Source organism: Rhinoraja longicauda, chromosome 9 (genome assembly GCF_053455715.1).
Source record: "Rhinoraja longicauda isolate Sanriku21f chromosome 9, sRhiLon1.1, whole genome shotgun sequence".
Lineage (NCBI taxonomy): Eukaryota > Metazoa > Chordata > Chondrichthyes > Rajiformes > Arhynchobatidae > Rhinoraja > Rhinoraja longicauda.
Window position 1 is genome coordinate 18,214,301 of NC_135961.1, and position 21,160 is coordinate 18,235,460.

Here is a 21,160-nt window from a genome sequence, read left to right on the forward strand (position 1 = left end):
AACACGCATTGTGATATGCAATTGTGAGGAATTTGTGCAATGTACTGGGCTACATCTATAACTCTCTACAATCTCTTGCCGTCCTGGGCACCGCAGTTTTCTAATCCAAGATGGGAAGCATGTTTATTAGGGTGCTTTCTATGGTGTACCTACCAAAGTTAGTAAGAGTTGTTGGAGCGATACCAAACTTACTTAGTCTTCTGAGGATGTAGTGGTGTTGGTTTGCTTTCTTGACTGCAAATTCAATGTGGTTGGTCCAGACAAATTACGAGTGATATTTATACCATGGAATTTGAAGCTCGCTACTTCAGCCCCTTGATGCCGACTGGGGCGGTTAAGCCACCTTGTTTCCTGGAGTCAATAAGTAACTCCTTCATCTTGCTAACATTGAGAGAGGGGTTGTTGCCTTGATCCAAATACCCATGAGATGTCATTAGTGCTCCATATCTTCAAGAAACCAGAAGACGACACGCGGTATATTAAAGCAAGGTACTGGAGGAACTCAGCAGGTCAGGCGGCATTTGTGGAGGGAAATGGACAGATGATGTCCCAGTTCAGGACCCTTCTTCAGACTGATCTGTCTATTTCCCTCTGCAGATGCTTCTGATCTGCTGAGTTCTTTCAGAACTTTCTTTTTTATTTTTTTAATCCAGCATATGCAGTCTGTTGTGACCTGATTCTAAAAATATTGGTGGCTTCTGAATGGCAGTGAGATGTCTGTTGCCATGTGGAATATTTTGATAGGCATGGTGGCGCAGCGGTAGAGTTGCTGCCTTACAACGCTAGCAGCACTGGAGATCCAGGTTCATGCTGTCTGTACGGACTTTGTACGTTCTTCCCGTGACCGTGTGGGTTTCCTCCAAAGATGTACAGGTATGTAGGTCAATTGGCTTGGTGTATGTGTAAATTGTCCCTAGCGTGTGTATGATAGTGTTAATGTGCGGGGATCGCTGGTCGGCACGGACTCGGTGGGCCAAAGGGCCTGTTTCCACGCTGTATCTCTAGGCCTTTCAAGTCTTGTTTGTGACTAATTGATCAGTCCTGAGGATAGCTATTGGCATCTCAAAGCCTGTGCCCAACATCAGTGGGCTGCAATGAGGGGTTCCAGAAGCAAAGGCAGAGAGTTGCAGTAAATTTGTTTCCCCGAGGTCCCTTGAAAACCAGCATGTGGAGCGGCTTCAGATAATTGTCTGGTGACCCGTGCTCATGCAGGAGAGAAAAGGGTCAAGTTGGTCCCATTCAGACAGCTGCTTCACTGAGACATCAAGGCCCAAAGTTCAGAGGCTCTGGAGAACATTCCAGCCACCAACCGTTCCGAGTCATCTCAGTCATGATTGTCTCATACAAATTGTATCTATGAACTCAGTCCAGCAAACTTAAAGGGAGATTTGGCACAGTAGTTGCAACAAACAGTGGGCACCTTTGATAAAATGTTTTGAATAATGCTTTTAGGCATAACAAACATTTACAGAGTTTATTTCCAAGTTGGCTTTTTAACATTGTGGACCTAGATTTAAATAAGGATAGGAAGGATTTGATCCAAGAAATAAACGAAATTGAAATCTTTGATAGTTACAAAATTAGTGCGGGGAAAAAGCAGATAAGATCAAAGTGACCTCATTTGGTGCGTCAATTTTATAACCTTCCCCTCTCACAAACTGGGTGAAATTTCACCAAAGCCCATTACATTTAGTGCCTTGTAAAAAAGTACAAAGCGAAGAGCCCTTTTCAGTTTGGATTCCAGAATACATAATGTTTTGGCTTCAGGAGGTGGAATTACTCCACAAAAGCTTCAGCATTAATATAGACAATAGACAATAGGTGCAGGAATAGGCCATTCGGCCCTTCGAGCCAGCACCGCCATTCAATTTGATCATGGCTGATCATCCACAATCAGTACCCCGTTCCTGCCCTCTCCCCATGCCCACTGACTCCACTATCATTAAGAGCTCTATCTAACTCTCTCGAAAGCATCTAGAGAATTGGCCTCCACTGCCTTCTGAGGCAGCAAATTCCACAGATTTACAACTCTCTGAGTGAAAAAGTATTTATTGTAAATTATATTCTCCAGCTCATTTGAAAGTACATTCTGATTTCAATCACCATGACCACTTCCCTCAGAAAATTCTAACATTGCCACTACAAAAACACTTCTTTTTCCCTATATTGCCACTGATGATTGTTCTGGTGCTGACTTAGTGCTACACCACATTCTGCTGATTCATTATAGTGCTCTAGGTCCTTCAATCCACACATGGGCAGATACTGCCCAACCACATCCAACCCCAGTAACTTAAAAAAAACATCTGTTCATGCAAAATGCTACCAAATCACAAACCCAGCAGGAATTCATGCCGCCCATGTGGCAGGAACATGCCAGCCAGGATTCATGCCATGTTTCTGGCACATAGGGATGGAAGACATAAAGCTTGGTGCGGGGGGGCTGCCTGTGATGTTTGGTGTTCGGTGGACTGAGGCGAGCATTGTAGCTGAAATATGGAGCTCGGTACTGCACACTGGCATGGCTAGAGCAGCCATTGCTGCAGGTGCTACTGCACCTATGGATAGACTGGTTAGAACTCAGTCTACCTCAATGCTCCTGCTTCATATGATGGAGGCACAGCTCTCCCCAGTTTGTGCACTTCTCAATGATAAACAATGACCAGTATCAAACAACAACAACAACCTCTATAAACATATTCAATAGTCACCAACCTACATATATGCATGCTTTTCTTTTGTTATGTTGCTAGTTTCTTCTAAAGAAAGGAACATTGTTGGCCTCTTTGAAGCTATATTACAGATTTTACACATATTCTACCTTGGTATATATGATGCTTTTACTGAAACATAAGTGAACCTGCAGGGTAACAGAAAAGCCCCTGTTGGCCATCACCCCCTGCTTACTACAAAAAATTCAGCTATGAAACTTTAGGTTGCCAATGACACTCAAAACGTTCCATAAAACATTAATCAAAGAAGCAACTCTCCCACACAGTCTTCTGGAAAAAATATTCATTCTTCTCCTTACCCTTGAAAGCAATTGAATCTCAATTTTGTTGCAGCTGGGAGTTTCTCCAGTTAGTACAATGACTGACGTCCCACCTTACAGTAGAGTTGCACAGCATTGAAATAGGCCCTTCAGACAACTCATCCTAACCGAGCTTGTCCCATATTCCTCCAAAGCATTCCTATCTGTGCAGCTGTGCAAGTGTCTTTTAATATCCTAATTGTACCCACCTTTACTACTTCCTCCAGCAGCTCATTCCACATACACACACCAACTTCTCTGTGAAAAAGTTACCCCTCAGATCCCTTTAAAATTTTCCACTCTCACCTTAAATTTTTGCCCTCTCATTTTAGATTTGCCTACATAAGAGAAAATATGTCACCATTTATCGTATCTATACCCCTCATGGGGTCACCCCTCAGCTTCATATGATCCAGGGAAAAAATGTCCTAGTCTATCCAGCCTCTCCTTACAACTCAAACTCTCCAGACGTGGTGATATCCTCAAACTTTCCCGCACCCATTCCAATTTAATGACATCCTTCCCTGTCGTAGGGCAACCAGGGATGTACACAGTACTCCAAATGTGGCTTTATTAAAGTTTTGCACAGCTGTAACATGACGTCCCAAAACTTGTACTCAGTTCTTTGACCGATAATACTGACCACTGTCAGAAATGTTGTTTCTGTATGTGCCTTGCTCCATGTCTGAAAATGCTTTACACATTTTGAAATATCTGCGTAGTATGTATAATTCTCAAATTTCACTTTAACATTATTAGTATTTGGGAATGCTTCAACAGGTTTTTAATAATCATAGGTTTTCATTAGCAGAGGGCGACAGGTTAAATGCTTTTCTTATTTGATGGATTGGACCATGTTGCTTTCTTAACATGAATCGGAGTGTAAACTGAGAAAGTATTTTGACTGTTAAATCTAAAGAGATGAAAAAAAAGTGCAAACAAAGTAGTCCTTTCTCTGTTAGAAACCCTTGACCATGTGTCTCTGCACACCTGTTTCTCCCTCACTCCCCTGCAAGCTAATACAAGTGTCAGACCCTTGCTGAGGCCTGATCAAAACACCACATTCCTTCCACAAATACAACACAAGAGATTCTATCTTCACTTCCCCATCAGTCATTGCAAATAAATGAACCTCTTGTATTCAAACAGAGAACATCTGCTGCCTTCTCACTTGTTCTCTCACAAATAGCTCACACAACATGCAAGAGTCTAACTTACAAAATGAAAGGAAGCACTTTTCCTTAAACTATTACAATTGTAATGCACCTCTTTGGTAAAGGTTTGTGAGTACCAGTATCAGTGGGTCAGGTTGACTGCATATCCTAACTTGTGGCTTTGTGTTAAACTTTGATGAGATCAACTTACACATGGTGCATCCCTAAATATACATCTGTAATATAGCCTGTCATGAAGCAAATTGTCTGGGGCTCAAAGTAATAAATGATAACTTAGTTTGGTTATCGGTCTAACCGTTCAACAATTACTGACACCTTCCTGGACTGCTCTTTGGTGCAGCAGGGATAAATGAACATTATTTTCAGTAACAGCCTGGGATTTTATCAAAAACTCCACTAGCCAAAACATGAACATATTTTCAGTAATAATATCAATGCTAACCTCAACAAAAGCAGGAACAAAGTGCTTATGATTACTGCACATGCAATGCTAGACGTCCAAATATTTAGTCATGTAAAAGCAATCCCCGAGGCAGAATGAAACAAAAATACATCTAATTACAAAACATTTCATAACCAGCCTTTTCAACTGACTTATTTTCATAATCTTATCTTACTGCAGAATTGCAGCTGCTTTTACATTCACAGTGAATTTACATAATGTGCAAAATTACAGTGCTCTCCACTCAAATTAAACATTGCCTTAGTTTTACTGTGCTGATAGCTGGTGAATAAAGCCATCTACCATCAACATAGTAATTCTGCCTAGATCTAAAGTCCAGGGCCTGATGTAAACCATGGGGAGCAGGAAGATGGCACAGCTAGCAGAGCTGCTCCTCCTCCCAGCACCAGTAACCCGAGTTCAATCTTGACTTCCAATGCCATCCCCATGGAGTTGCAAACTCTCTCTGTCCACATGGGGTTCCTGTCAGTGTTTGGGGTCCTCTGGCATTTTGAGGCAGCATAGGTTAGTAGGTTGTGTAGGAAAATACCTGCAGATGCTGGTACAAATCAAAGGTATCACAAAATGCTGGAGTAACTCAGCAGGTCAGGCAGCATCTAGGAGAGAAGGAATGGGTGACGTTTCGGGTCGAGACCCTTCTTCAGACTGATGTCAGGGGGGCGGGACATAGAAAGGATATAGGTGGAGACAGGAAGACAGTGGGAGAACTGGGAAGGGGAGGGGAAGAGAGGGACAGAGAAACTATCTAAAGTTAGAGAAATCAATGTTCATACCGCTGGGCTGTAAGCTGCCCAAGCGAAATATGAGATGCTATTCCTCCAATTTCCACTAGGCCTCACTATGGCAGTGGAGGAGGCCCATGACAGAAAGGTCAGATTGGGAGTGGGAGGGGGGATTAAAGTGCTCAGCCACCGGGAGATCAGGTTGGTTAAGGCGGACTGAGCGAAGGTGTTGAGCGAAACGATCGCCGAGCCTGCGTTTTGTCTCGCCGATGTAGAGACGTTGACATCTGGATTAGTTGACATAGGTTAGTAGGTTAATTGGCCACTATAAATTGTGTTTCGCATGTAGGCGAGTGGTGGAATCTGGGGAAGGAGATGTTGGCAACTTTGGGAATAAAGTGGGATTAATGTAAGGCTAGTGCAAACAGTTTCTTAATTGATGGGGTGTACTTGGCAGGCCAAACTTGAAAATGATCGTTACAGTTAAGTTAAACTAACTCTATAGCTGTGATCGACTCCTTCATACATTCAGTTCACCAAATCACACACCAGGAACACATGTATTACATTGAGCAAGGAAGTAAACTTAATCTATGCTGAGTAAGAGGCAAACAAACACACAAAAATAATTATGTCATTATTCTTTCCTGCCCTCCCATAATCCCATTCCTCCCACAATATCTAATCACAACCATATAGCTCTTTACATTTTTAAACTATCCAATTAATAAAGAACCAACGTTACTTTTGACACAGTATGTGATAAACCAATGAGGGAAGGAATATTAATGGATCTTATCTTTTGGAATGTACCTGAGCAAGAGGAGGGAGTGGCAGTGGAGGATCACTTTGGAGATAGTGACCACCGATCCATATATTTTAAACTGGTCATGGAGAAGATACAGATGGATCATGAATAAAGGTCTTAAATTGGGGGAGACCAATTTCATTAAAATGGCAAAGGTAGAATGCATCCAGAAGATGGGGAGCATTCAGAAGAGAAACAGTGAATGCTCTGGGCCACCGTGTAAGGAAGAAAGTCAAGGGTAACTCGTACAAAGAACCCTGGATTTTGAGGGATATTGTGGCTTGAGTCAATAGGCAAAAGAAAGAATGTAGCTGCTATCGAGGAATAAAGATATTCAAGAGTATAAGAATTATAGGGAGTCATTTAAAAATGAAATTAGAAAGGCAAAGAGGGGAAATAAAATATCATTGGCAGGCAGGATTAAGGTGAATCCAAAGATGTTTTATAATCATATTGAGGGGAAAAGAATAACCAGAGAAAGAATAGGGCCCATTAGGGACAATCTGTGCCTGGAGTCAGAAAGTATACACGATTTACTAAATTCATACCTTGCATCAATATTCACAAAGGAAATTAACTTTATACTTGGGCAGGATGAGATTTATTCAGGCTGCCATTTGAGTCAGGGGAAGAGATTGCAATGGCCCTGATTGAGATTATTAAATCTTTACTGGTCAAGAGTGAGGTGTGGAAGATAGCAAATGTGGACCCCTTTTTTTCAAGCACAGCAGCAATAGGCCCGGTAATTATAGATGTATGAGCCTAACATCAGAGACTGGAAGTTACTTGAAATAAAATCTGAGCGACAGGCAGCACACACTATTTCCTTCATAACACCAGTTGCCTCTGGGGATTCATTGAGTAGGTTAACAGGGCAGGTTGGTCATGAAGAATGAAGAAACTTCACACAGCAAAGCAGGAGATAAAAAGCAAGGAATGTAAATAGACAATAAACAGTAGGCAATAGACAATAGGTGCAGGAGTAGGCCATTCGGCCCTTCGAGCCAGCACCGCCATTCAATGTGATCATGACTGATCATTCACAATCAGTACCCTATTCCTGCCCTCTCCCCACACCCCTGACTCCGCTATCATTAAGAGCTCTATCTAACTCTCTCTTGAAAGCATCCCGAGAATTGGCCTCCACTGATGCAGAGAATTCCACAGATTTACCAATTTACACAGATTTACAAATGTCACTGAAATTACTGTACAGAAAGCAAAATAAGGATTGGCACATTGATACTTAAACAACAAAAAAATATATATAGGCTGAAGAATTCATGGTACAACTGCAATTATTTTTTACAGTGCTATGCATCAAATTGTTCATTACCATAATGGAATACGATTGCAATAATTTCCAATAAATTAATCTAACTCCAGAAATGCCACCAGGCACTTCTGGTCACAAACTGCATGTGCTGCTAAAGCAATATTGCATTAGACGTACTTGGAATGGCTTCGTTTTTCATGGAACACACCTTCTTTAAAGTGATAATATGGAAGTTAGATCAGATTGTTCCGCACAGTGTCAGCCTTTGGACACTTGCCTTACGAAGACAGCATCTATCATCAAGGATCCCCACCATCCAGGCCATGCCCTCTTCTCACCACCACCTTCGGGCAGGAGGTTCGTAAGGAAGCCTGAAGTCCCACAACACTGTTCAGTCATCATTACCTTCCTTCAGTATCAGGTTCCTGGACCAACTGGCACAACCCCAATTGTATCTCGGCAGCAGAATACTGTGCTCTACCTCTTGCACTACCATAGATGTTTTTGCACTAAAGTCCTGGTTTTTTCCAGTCTTCGTTGTTTTAGACATTCTATGCATAAATAATGTACAATTAGTTTTTGTGTGCTTGGCTGAGTGTATGTGCCTGTGACGCTCCTGCAAATAAGATTTTCATTGTACCCGTACCACACTGTACTTATGCACATGACAATAAACCCGACTTGATGCTCTCAGAAGGACAAAGTTTTAATGGTATCGCTCCCCAGCCAGGTTCCTTTAATTACTACCTTAGCTTCAGATCCAACACCACTGATCGGCTCATCATATGACCTACCTCTCATGGCCATTGGCCTAAATACCCTCCACTGCAGGTGTCCTGGTCCCGATTACTTCAGTCTCTGGCTCAGACTTTATTTCTACCCCCCTCCCCCAGCCAACACTGATGCTTTTCTCATCTTCACCTCTAATGATCACTCTCTAACTCTGATCCCCATTCACATATCAGTTTAAACTCCGACTCCAACTAGTCATTCATGCCCAGACCCGGGTACTAATACAACAGCACAATATTTAGAATGGTCCATTCCTTCTTTCCTAACAGTCCTCATTGTCTTTTGTCCTGACCCCTGAAATATCCTGATCTCATGGCACTTCTGGCTCCTGCTCGGCTTCCAGATCAAACCACTAATTCAAACTTTGACCCAACTCAGACAAGGCCCCGACCAATAGTCCTCGCTCCCTCCTGCAGGAGGTATTGTTCCCATGTGCCTGCTACTGTTGGCTTCTCGATAATAGGTCTGGATGGCAAGGTGTGGTGGAAGAGGCCTTCGTAATATATACTGCTGCCATGGTGGGCTTGTGAAGAAGGGAGTGAATGTATAAGGCTGTGTATTACCAGCTAATCAAATATTCTTCCGTGTAGGGAATAGTCATTGTTTTGTACATATACAATGCAAATGTTACTGACTATTTATTAATCAGTTCAAGAATGTTGTTCCACTCTATTCAGGCATTGACTGTTTTATTATCAGAGGAGTTGTGCATACAATTGAACATCCCCCTTTTTAATGGATGGAACATCATTATTGAAGCAGCTGACACGGCTGTACCTTCGACAGTGGCCTGATGAACTTTTGCAGTTCAGGGTTGAGGCAACGATGGATAATAAACACTGGCCTTACCAGCAACATCCATGTCGCATTAATAAAGAAAAATAATTGCCTCCAACAACCACAGCCATTTTTGTCAATCTACGCGCAGCTCTAGCCAGTCGAATGTTTTCTACAATTCCCATTAATTTCAATTATAGAGAACATTTGTTGATGACACACCAAGTCAAATATTGTCTTGAAGTCAGCTTCACTATTCTCCTGTTTTTTGAAGCTTGTTTTTAGAAGCGATTATAATTTACTTTTATAGTCTTGCTATTTTCATATTTAATTGTATCCTTGTTATTCATTACCAATTTCAAAAATACTCCCAATCCTTGTGCTTACTAATCAAATGACCACTTCAATACTATCCCAAATTTAACGTGTTTAACTACTTTTAATTGAAGTTTTGTCATTTCAGGGAACATTATCAAACAAAACGTATGCACCATCTGGGGCAATTCAGCAACGAAGATAGAAGATTCAAACCAAACTTGCAATTTTCAAAGGAATCATTTAGCAAGAACAACTTGCCTCATGCAGCACCACCAACACTGCATTCTGTTGGAGTAATTATCAAACAAATTTTAATTTTGAACATATAAGAGATGATTACCAAACTCAGTAAATTGGCAAGTTAAACACAGAGAGGAAAGTAGAGATTTGTTTTGGGAAGAATTCCAGAGGTCAAGCTCAACTCATGTGGTATGAAAAAAGATCAAAGAGATATACAAGGAGGCACTCTTGCCGAATCTCAAATGATCTGCTGCTTTTAGGGCTGGAGATCATTGTAGAGATAGAAGCTCATGAGATGAAGGAGGAACATAAAAACAAGGATGAGAAATATATAATGTTGCCAGAATGAAGGCTAGTGGTGGCCAGTCAACACAGCAGGGTACCAAATCGTTGGGTTCTCCAGAGTTATTATATATTATTAATTATTATTATTATTATTATTATTATTATCTGCTCATTAGGACCCGATACGTGTGAGGTCATGGGCAGTATTTTTCAAGCTTCTATTTATTTGTAGATATTCGTGGACATCATTGACCTTATTGCCATCTTTCTAGGCCCCTGAACTGGTGGCAGTTAATTGTAAAATAGATTGTCAAGTCTCTAATCACCTACTGTGCAAACTCCATCCCTTTGTTGTTTTTTGTAATTATCCAGTCACTTCACAGAAACTGTTGATAGGAATGAATAAATTCCAGATTAATTGAAATATTTAAATTTAATTTCACCAACTGACATGGTGGTATTTGAATTTGCTTCTCTTCATCAACAGTCTAAAGCACTCGCTCCTGGCCCAATAACCTAACCACTGCATTACTGGGCCCTTAACAAGGATGTAACAAGAGAGGCCCACCAGGAAAAGATTTTCCGTTATATATTCTATTCTACATTTTCCCTGAACTTCATCGTTTGATCTCTCAATTTCACACCTTATCCTTCCATATCTCTGTCTCCCTCTCCCCGATGCTCAGTCTGAAGAAGGGTCTCGACCCGAAATGTCACACATTTCTTCTGTCCAGAGATGCTGCTTGTCCCGCTGAGTTACTCCAGCATTTTGTGTCTACCTTCGGCGTATACTAGCATCTGCTGTTCCCTCCTAAGCATTTTTTTTGTTGAGGCAGGGTTAAATACTTCAGCAAATGATGGGGGAGCTAAGGCTAAGATTAACAACAATCAAGCAATTGAAGCTGGGTGAAACTTTACCACTTAATTCCCCAAATCTCAAGTAAAAATTACCTTATAGAATTTCTAACCTTTGAAGCAAAAATAAGTACCAAAAAGATATATAACTTTGAAAGTCAGGTTGTAATATCACATCTGGTTATTATTTCCTTTAATGGTTAGTTGTATATCTCAATCGCACGAAAAACAGCCATTGTATTAAAAAAAATTCTATTTCAAGTAATTTAATAAATTGTATAGTATCTTCAGGGTGGAGTGTGTCTGCCCATAAATGGAATGAACATGAAAGACACACTGCTGTTTTACCTATAAATTAATCTAAACCCCTTCAAAATGGTTTCAAATTGGCTAAAACATTACCCAAGTTCCAAACAGTTGGGATACTGTTTTTGCTTCTGAGTTACTTGGATTATAAGAGAAAAAAATAATTATGGTGAGAATAATTATAATTATAAGATATCTTATTTCATTAGGCCCATTATCAAATGATAACAAAACATCATTAGCTATGCACTTATAAAACTTCATATAACTAGCGCGATAGTTTGTCCTTCGCATAGAGCTGCTACTCAAACTATTATTAAATCAATCAAATTCCCAATCATTCGAATCAATAATCACATTCATGCAAACATTTCTGCAAACTGCAACAAAACGAGTTCACTTTTGTGCTATTTTCATGCTTATCATTGTTTCAACTTGTCATTATTTCATGGTACAGTTTGACTTTCACAAAATAATTGGAATATAGTATAATTGGAATATGAAATAATTGGAATAATAGAAAGTGTAGACAGATACAAGATGAGCAGTAAACCATCAAAACCCAACAATTTCAAAAGCCACTCTGCAGAATTTACTGCCAAATTCCTTTAAGATTTTCAACCACTTAAGGACCTCTTCACAAATGCATCTTTTACATTTCTGTACAACCTTCATAGTCATGCTAACATCATAAGGTCATAAGTGAAAGGAGTAGAATTGGGCCATTTGGCCCATCAAGTCTTCTCCTTCATTCAATCAATCATATCTGATCTATCTCTCCCACCTAACCCCATGCTCCTGCCTTCTCCCCATGGCCTCTCACACCCGTACTAATCAAGAATCTGGCTATCTCTGTCTTAACAATACCCACTAACTCGGCCTCCACAGCCATCTGTGGCAAAGAATTCCACAGATTCACCACCCTCTGACTAATTTAATCGAATCTAATCTGACTAATCCTACTATAGCTTTTATCTTTTTAGTTGGCTAAAATAGAAATTCCCAAGATGTTGAATGGGAGTCCTCCACATTTTCCTCTCATCATGGCCAGATTAGCACTTTAGATATTGGGGCTAAGAAGGTTACATAAATTTCTACCATTATTTTTGTGAGATGTAGTACTTCTGAAAACAAAAAAAGTAACTGATGTGCTTTAAGTAATTCAATACACCATTATGTAAACTATCTTATGTGCTACAATACTCACTGGGGATGAGCAAAAATCCACCTTAGCTTCAAAAGGGAACAAGAAAACTAAAGGATGCCTCCCTCCTTCTTGTGGATAATTCTCCTCCTTTCTTAAAATATCTGTCATCATGCCTCAAGAACAGATTCCTGCTATCCAGAGATGCTGTCTGATCTGCTGAGTTACTCCAGCACTTTGTCTTTTTTTGCAAACGTGCACCTGATGTTCCTTGTTTCTACAGTTCTCTGCTCTTCTGTCATGTTCCTCCTCCATGCTGGTAAAGAAGGATATCAACGGGAAATGGACATCGTCGTTGGAATACAACGATTGATGTAACCCAAAGTTAAAAGTGCCTCAGATTTCCACATACATTTGATTGAGTTTCAAATCTAGCTGCTTGATCAGAATGATTCTCAGAACTTTACAAAATTGCTACTGCCAGCCCTGTCAATCTTCTGCAACTAGCAACATAATTTTTGTGCACTGTGCTGTTTTTGAGGGAAGGATACACTGTGGCACATTAGATCTAATAACCCTAGTGTTTGAATATTACAGACATGTTATATCAGGCTCAGGTGTCGACCTGAAATGTCACCCATTCCGTCCCTCCAGAGATGCTGCCTGTCCTGCTGAGTTACTCTATCTCATGTACAGTAAAAGCAAGGAATTCCTCAAACTACAGACTTGATCATCTCGAAGTGGTCATGGTTTTATAGAGTCATGGTGCCAGCCAAGTGGACCCGTTGGGCCCATTCCTCGTAGGGATTCCATTGTGATTTGGGAAAATTGCGTTTCTTCTTTAAAATATATTGCTTTTTTTAAAAGATAAAATAAATCTCAATTAAATAAATATGCTATGCAAAATAAAGAGGCCGAGATGGATCCGAGGTCCTTCCCGGCGGCGGCCGGGCGGGGAGCGTCTCCCGGGGCCATGGGTGGGTGAGGGGGAACAGGGATGAGGAGAGGGTGCCCCGCACCTCGGCCCCGTGGCACCAGCTCTGCAGCAAGAGCGTGCCATGGACCCAAAGCCTCTCTTGTATTGGTCTAGCACCCTCAACCCCCTCACTCACCCTTTCTTTAAAATAAATTGCTTTTTAAAAAAAAAAATGAAATGAATCTCAAGGAAATAAAATAAAGAGGTTGAGCGGGAGGTCGTAGTCAATCAATGGACCCCAGGTGGGGGTGAGCGGCAGGAGCAAATCAGGATGCGCCGGTGATCAATCAGAGCGGGGGAGTGTCGGCGCTCCCCCCCACGTCGGACCCGGACCAATTGGGTGTCGAGCAGGCGGTCGGAGCTGAACACAAAATGGCCACCCTCCCCCAACTGCGGACGCGGCAGAGCTGAACACAAAATGGCAACCCTCCCCCAACTGCGCACGCGCAGATCCAGCGGACATCCGTTGGGCCCAAAGCTCTCTTGCATTGGTGTAGCACCCTCCCCTCCCTGACTCCCCCTTTCCCCCGCTTACCCACTCCATCCCCCCTCAACCCCCCTTTTCATCCCCCTCACCCCCTTACCCACCATCCCCCCTTACACCCCCTCCTCCCCTCAATCCCCCTCCAGGGTTAGGGGCTCTCCGGCACACACCCCCCCTCCCACTCACCCATTCCATCCCCCTCCTTCCCCGACTCACCCACTCTATCCCCCCTCACCAACTCCATCCCCTCCCCCCACTCAAACACTCCACCCCCCCTCACCCACTCCAACCTCCTCCCTCCCGCTCATCCATTCCATCTCCCCACCCCACTACCTCCCTACCCACTCACCCATTACATCTGTTTGCGCATCTGTTAAAGCTCTCATTGGTTAAAGTCAGGCCCCCCCTTCCTCATTGGCCGGCACTCGTGTGGGTCCCATTTTAAAATATAAGATCAATTTGAACGAAACTTGTTTTAAAGGGTTCCCAGGACAATGGTGATTAAGGTGGTGCTAAAATTGTGGCACTATTTGTATACCGTTTTGGCTGTAGCTCAATCGCCAAATCTCAGATACACACGATGAAGATGGTAAGAAATCGGTTTAAAAGGTAACTTGTAAACTTTAAAATCTCTCTAACATAAAATATATAACACAAATTTGAATGAAACTTGTTGTAAAGTGTCGCCAGGACAATGGTGATCAAGGTGGTGCTAAAATTGAGGTGCTATCGTTTACCGTTTTGGCTGTAGTTCGGTCACCAAATCTCAGATGCATATATATATATATATATATATATATATATTCACAAGATCAGCGTTTTAGTAATATATTTATGTAGATGGTGCAAACCCAAGCAGTTTTGGTGCAAATTTACAAAATCTGGACCACTGTATGAACCTTGCAATAATTTTTAAAAGCATATGCAGAAAAATCAATTGATTTTATTTTATTTCTAGGCAAGTGATCAGACTCATGAAATCAATATAATGTGGTAATAGCTGTTCATATTAATTTTAGAGGAAAAAATCTACTTTTGTAAACAGAATTATCAAACCTTTGGCACAGAAGACACAAAAGGAATATTGTAGGTAGGTCTTTCATCGAAAGACATAACTGAGCATGGTTGGAATTTAAATAATATTCCCTCTCTTCTAGAAAGACCAATCACATAATATGTATTCACTTGAGCTCCAAAATATACTTCAGATGTTTTCTTTTGATTTAAACCAAATTGCATTGTTGAGATGAGAGAATGTTATGTTTTAGTTTCAATTTTTCAGGCAATCCAATATATATTTTGACATGCTGCCCTCTAAAATGACCATTTTTAAAATGTTTTGTTGAAAAGGGTATTCTCACACTTAACTCAAACTTACTTTGTTTAAAAAGGGTTATATTTAACAATCCAGGTGTAGTTAGGATACATAACCTGACACTGTAAGATACCTTACACTTTTATAATTCTTCCACATAAGGGAGGCAGTTTAATAAAAATTGCTTTGGTGCAGACAGAGGAAGTCTTAGATAGTGGAATACCAGGTGGAAAGTAATCTCCATTACACACCATTTCAATTGCTCACAATTGAAGCACTCTTTCGCCAGGAAACTGGGGTTTGAATGGGGCGCTGTTCCATACCTGCCATACCATGGGTTATTTTATACATTTGTTTAGGATACAGTGAAAACACCTTTGGCAGTGGCAAACATTACTTATTGAAAACATCTGGGTTAGTCCACATTACAATTTCATCATTATTATCAGGAATTTGGCATTAAAAAACACTCGATATTTATGCCATAGGTATTATTGAGTCATTGATCACCCTATGAGAAAGATATCAGAATGAGGAACAAATTCTATTTGCTGGTTCACTTTCATTGATGTTTCTGATCTGCTAACAGATTTCAACGAGGTTGATTGTGAGGATGGCATTTCATTTACACCTGTAAATGCACGATAACATTCAAAAATTGGCCAGCTTTGACAAGGCTTCACGTAACATGCTGGACTGAACAAATATAAAGCTCACAGGGTTCAAGGGGAGTAACAAAAGTGATCCAAAGCTGGCTCCTGGTCAGGAAGCAAAGCACAATGGATGAGAGCTATTTGCACAAGGCTCTGAATATATTTATGTTGGTTAAATCTAGGGAGCACAATAAAGTCTGCAGATGATGCAAAAAAAATTGGTTGTGTTTGACAGGAAGGAGGAAAAAAAATAGAACAAGGGTCCCACCACTACTGTTCCAGCACCCTTGGTTCCAATGCCTTGTCTTATTATCCATTTTGCCAGACCAACAGACATCACGTAAAAATAATACAACAAAGCATCTCTGACTACCTAAGGTAGCATCACTACCTAATTTCTTTGTACTCCAGTGGTAAATAATATATCACAATCTAGAAGTTCAGACAGCCTGGCCAAAACAATGAGGGAGAATAATGTCCCTGAAACTTCAAATATTTATCACTTGAAATTCGTTTTTCTTTAAAGGCCTATTAAAAAAAATGATAACCACTGTACCCAAAACAGCACCTTTGACTCAGAACAGCATCTTGTAACTGCAGTTCAATATCAAATCTCCCTTTCATTATTTCAGGCTTTTAATTGATTGTCCTCTCATTATTGCACCTGATCAAGGCATTAGTAAAATCTGTATATTTGCCTTGGGTATCAACTGTGATACAAGCAATTAACACCTAATTAAAGAATCGTAAAATAATAACAACAGAGATCTGGAAAAAATGTGCTTCTCTGACCCCATGCCAGGTTCTCTAAGTATATCAAGTTAGACCTATTCTCCAACCCCATGCCAGGTTTTCTAAGTGTATCCAGTTAGACCTATTCTCTGCCTTTTCCTCCACAGCCATGCAAATATCTTCTTTGGCTAAACTCAGTTGACTCACAAGAAATAATTCAATTAGCAATGCCTTCATTGTCATTAACCACTTTTAGAGTACAAGCTTGGAAGCAAATGGCGAAAAAAATTCAATGAAGAACTGAACATGATAGAGTCATAAAGTCATGGGGTGATAAAGCGTGGAAGCAGGCCCTTCAGCCTAACTTGCCCACACCGGCCAACATGTCCTAGCTACACTAGTCCCACCTCTGGTCCATATCCCTCCAAAACTGTCCTTTCCATGTGTAAGAAGGAACTGCAGATGCTGGTTTAAACCGAAGATAGACACAAAAAGCTGGAGTAGCTCAGCGGGACAGGCAGCACCTCTGGAGAGAAGGAATGGGTGACGTTTTGGGTCGAGACCCTTTGTCAGATACCCATGTACCTGTCTAACTGTTTCTTAAATGTTGGGATAGCCCAGGCCTCAACTACTTCCTCTGGCACCTTGTTCCAGACACCCACCACTCTTTGTGTGAATAAGTTACCCCTCAGATTCCTATTAAATCTTTTCTCCTTCACCTTAAACCTTTGTCCTCTGGTCCTCGATTCACCTACTCTGAGCATGTGACTCTTTGCATTTACCCGAGCTATTCCTCTCATGATTTTATACACCTCAATAAGATCACCCCTCATCCTCCTGCGCTAATAATGGCACTCTTTTCTCCAGAAAACAAGCTGAGAGGTGAATTAACAGAGGTCTTTAAAATTAGTAAAGGATTTAGAGAAATCCAAAATTAAAGAGCATAAATAGAAGGCAAGAACAAATACAACAATAAGGAATTTAAGACAATTTCTTCATTCTACCACAGAGTAGCTGAGTGACAGGGGGTGAGGTTGTACTCCTAAAAAATGCTCCTTTTCACAAATTTCATGAATGCAAAGCTGCATCATCAGCACATGCGTCAAAAAATAAGAATTGAAAAAAATATTTCAATGCTTTATGTAGATTCAAAAAACTATTTTTTGCATTTATTTATTTAACCCTTTTTACTCAAATTCCATGAGAGAGAATTTAATTCCATATCTCAGGGAGTGATTTGTGAATTCTGTTAGGACAAATTTCCATCATCGAATGACCAAAATGCAGGGGTTGCCTGTTCTATGTAATTCTATTAAACTCATTGGATCGACAGAAAGCATTGGAATTAACACAGACTTTTTGATTACTTACAATAGTTTTTAAAATGCTACAGGTATACATAGGGATGCAAATAAAATCGGAAAAAAAATACTTTGCTCTGTATTTAAGTAACATATTTTAAAAAAATCTTTAGCTGTTCCTCTTTGCACGAATGCTCCCTGTCTTACATTTTCTATTCTAAAGTAATTTTTAAATGTTTTCTTTCAGGGACCTTTAAAAGTCTGCTAATACTGCAAACTTAGAACATTGGGAAGCCATATTGGCAACTTTTCTGGGCAGTATGGCAATATATAATACTTTTTTTCCAGTGAACTAGATTAAAGGGAGAACCTGAGCTACAGTGAGTTCAAATGCAGCCTTGGAACTAGGCCCAGTGGGTTGAAGTGAGAGCAAGAAACTGGGCCCAATTAAGGTTTAAGGCAGCCTGTGAATAGAACCCCAGTGAGTTCATGGAAAAGGAGCCCTGAAGATTTGAAAGGGAGTGTGGGAACTGTGAGTTTAAAGGCAGCACAAGAAACAGGACCCCAGAGAGGGTTAAAGGCAGCTAGGATCAGAGTCCAGGTTGGTTTAAAGCGTGCACAAGAACGTGGCCCCGATGAGCTGAAAAGAAGCATGGGAACCAGGGTCCCGGTGATGTGAAAGGGAGTCCCGCAACAGGGCAGTAGGATCATGGGAAAGGGGACGCGGTGTTTAAGAGGCTGCATGGAAATGAGCAACCGATGAGCCAGGTGCAGATCCATTGGGATTTTTGAACAATAAAATATTAGATCATCAGTTTTCCTTTATATTAAATTGGCAAAATGCAGACTAGGACCAAATTGTTGAAATGGCATGACACCGAAGTAGTAGAAAAGAAATTGTGCACAACAATCTATTGAGATTATTTCAGTCTACAGGCTTGAAAAATGACAACATACCACTCAGCTTAAATGATCCAGTTTCAATGTTATCCAATGGAGCCTGCAGTGCAATTCAGACAGAACAGTAGACCGGAGCTATCCCACTGCCGATTCTCAAAACTGCTGGTATCAGTATGTTGGGAGCAAGATGCTCCACTTCATAAGAGTGGTGGGACAATCTCAGTAGAAGCAGGAGCACAGCATGACCCATTCCGTGTCATTTAAAGGAACACTTTACTGATGCTGATGATTATTGATACTTTAAACGATCCAGTTTCAATGTTATCAGATGGAGCCTGCAGTGGAGAACATCTCGAGATAAAACCATGCCAGAGAAAACATTGGACCGGAGATATTGGGAGACCTAACGGGGCACCTTCAGAACTATCCAAAAGAGCCATCTAAAATGCGCAGAATATGTTGCAACTAACAGCTGCCAGGATGTTCACTGTCACATTTTTTGCAGCAATCCCTTGGTGGAGATGCTGTTATGGCCACAGCTGCCTATTCACAACTAGTTATGTACATTGGGGTGGATGACTAAGACATGCCTTTATGAAATGCTAGCATTTATTTCAAAAGGACTGGGATATTAAAAAACAGGGATGTAAAGCTGAAGCTTTATAAGACACTGTTCAGACCACATTTGGAGTATTGTGAACAGTTTTGGGCCCCATATCTGAGGATGGATGTGCTGGCGTCGGTGAGGGTCCAGACGAGGTTTAGGAGAAAGATCCCACAAGTGATTGGGTTTAACATAGTATGAGCGTTTGACGGCACTGGGCTTGTACCCATTGGGGTTTAGAAGGATGAGGGGGGACTTCATTGAAACTTACCGAATAGTGAAAGGCCTGGATAGAGTGGATGTGGAGGGGATGTTTCCACTAGTGGGAGAGTCTAGAACCAGAGGCCATAGCCTCGGAATAAAAAGACGTACCTTTAAAAATGAGCATGGGAGGAATTTCTTGTCAGTGGGTGATGACTTTGTGAAATTCATTGCCACAGAGGCCTTGGAGACCGTCAATGGATATTTTTACCGCACAGATTGACAGATTCTTGATTAGTAAGGGTGTCAGGGGTTATGGCATGAAGGCAGGAGAATGGGGTTGAGAGGGAAAGATAGATCAGCCATGATTGAATAGCGGAGTAGACGATGGACCAAATGGTCTAATTCTGTCCCAATAACCTATGAACTTATGAACAGTATCAAAAGGACGACTCCCACAGTGTCATCACATCCTCCCTGATAAACAATGTCTTCATAAGCTCAGGTATGCCAAGGTTACCAGCACCGAGGTGTGTGATATTCTGTGGCAAGTCCAAGGCCAAACGCTCATATCTGGACTGCTCTTCATGGAGATCAAAATTACATTGACTCTCAAATTCCTCGTTTCTTTCCAAGTGTCTGCAACAGATCATTACTCCCAACTTTCTCCCAGATTCTCCCAACTTTCTGCTCACCTTGGCACCAGATATATTGCCCAGGCATTGACTTTGGAAATATTTCATCTACTTTAGTAAGATTTAATAGGAACCCGAGGGACAACTTTATTTTCACTCTGAGGGCGGGAGGTATAAGAAACGAGCTTTCAGAGACGGTAGTTGAGACAGATACTATAATTGCATTTAAATACACTTGGACAGGTGCGTGGATAGGAAAGATTTAGAGGGATAAGGGACAATGGCTGCCAAATGGGATGAGCTTAGATGGGGCATCTTTGTTGGAATGGATGAGTTGGACAGAAGGGTCTGTTTCTGTGCTATATGACTACCTTAGTGTGGAACAGGAGGCAGATCCTGAGATGCCAGTTGCCCAAATGTTGCCCATAAAGGGTCCCCTCAATAACCTCGATCTTTACAGTTTTCTAGTCTTTTAATATCCAAATTTTGGTGAGTTTTACCAAATTTTACAATTTTACCAAAGCCAATTAACCGGTACATCTTTGGAGTGTGGAAGGAAACCGGAGCACCTGCAGAGAACCCATGCGATCACATGAAGAATGTACAAACTCCACACAGACAGCACCCATACTCAGGATCAAATCCAGGTTGCAACTCTGTGAGGCAGCAACTCTGCCGCTGTGTTTCTGTACTACCCACACAGAAGGAGGAGCAGCAAGGCACTCTGGAATTTGAGGACTCCAAATCAGAGCCAGAGGGCATGAAGAGAAGGAGCAAGAATCTGGCTAATCAAGGTTTTTTCCTGGCAAAGAGGAGAACGCAAGTATTGGCTGCATGTGAAATTGGGGCTTTCTGAGAGAGAGAGACTCGTTACAAGAGGAACCTGCAATGTAAATTTCCCAGCAAACCAAATGCCTCTCTCCATAGTACAATCATTAATCTCACAGTAAACAAACAGTCAGTAGAAGAGACACATGATGTATAAAATCCTCTAACATTTCTTTCAGCATTATTCTATTGTGTACAGATTGTAATTCCTGGAAGTAACTACTGCAGTCATTTCATGTCAGTCCTCTTTCCTCCCCCGCCACATCGACTTATTCCAACTCCCGACACATAGGACCAACCTCGTCATATATTTAATTGTCCAGGATTTGCCAGTCTCTT

The 21,160-nt window shown here is 41.2% G+C and overlaps 1 protein-coding gene across 4 annotated transcripts in view; it reads right to left on the bottom strand.

The window, feature by feature from the left end:
* Positions 1 to 21,160, bottom strand: part of LOC144596516 (tyrosine-protein phosphatase non-receptor type 14-like) — a 179,469-nt gene that overhangs the window by 68,378 nt on the left and 89,931 nt on the right. The gene's annotated exons all lie outside the window — the stretch shown is intronic.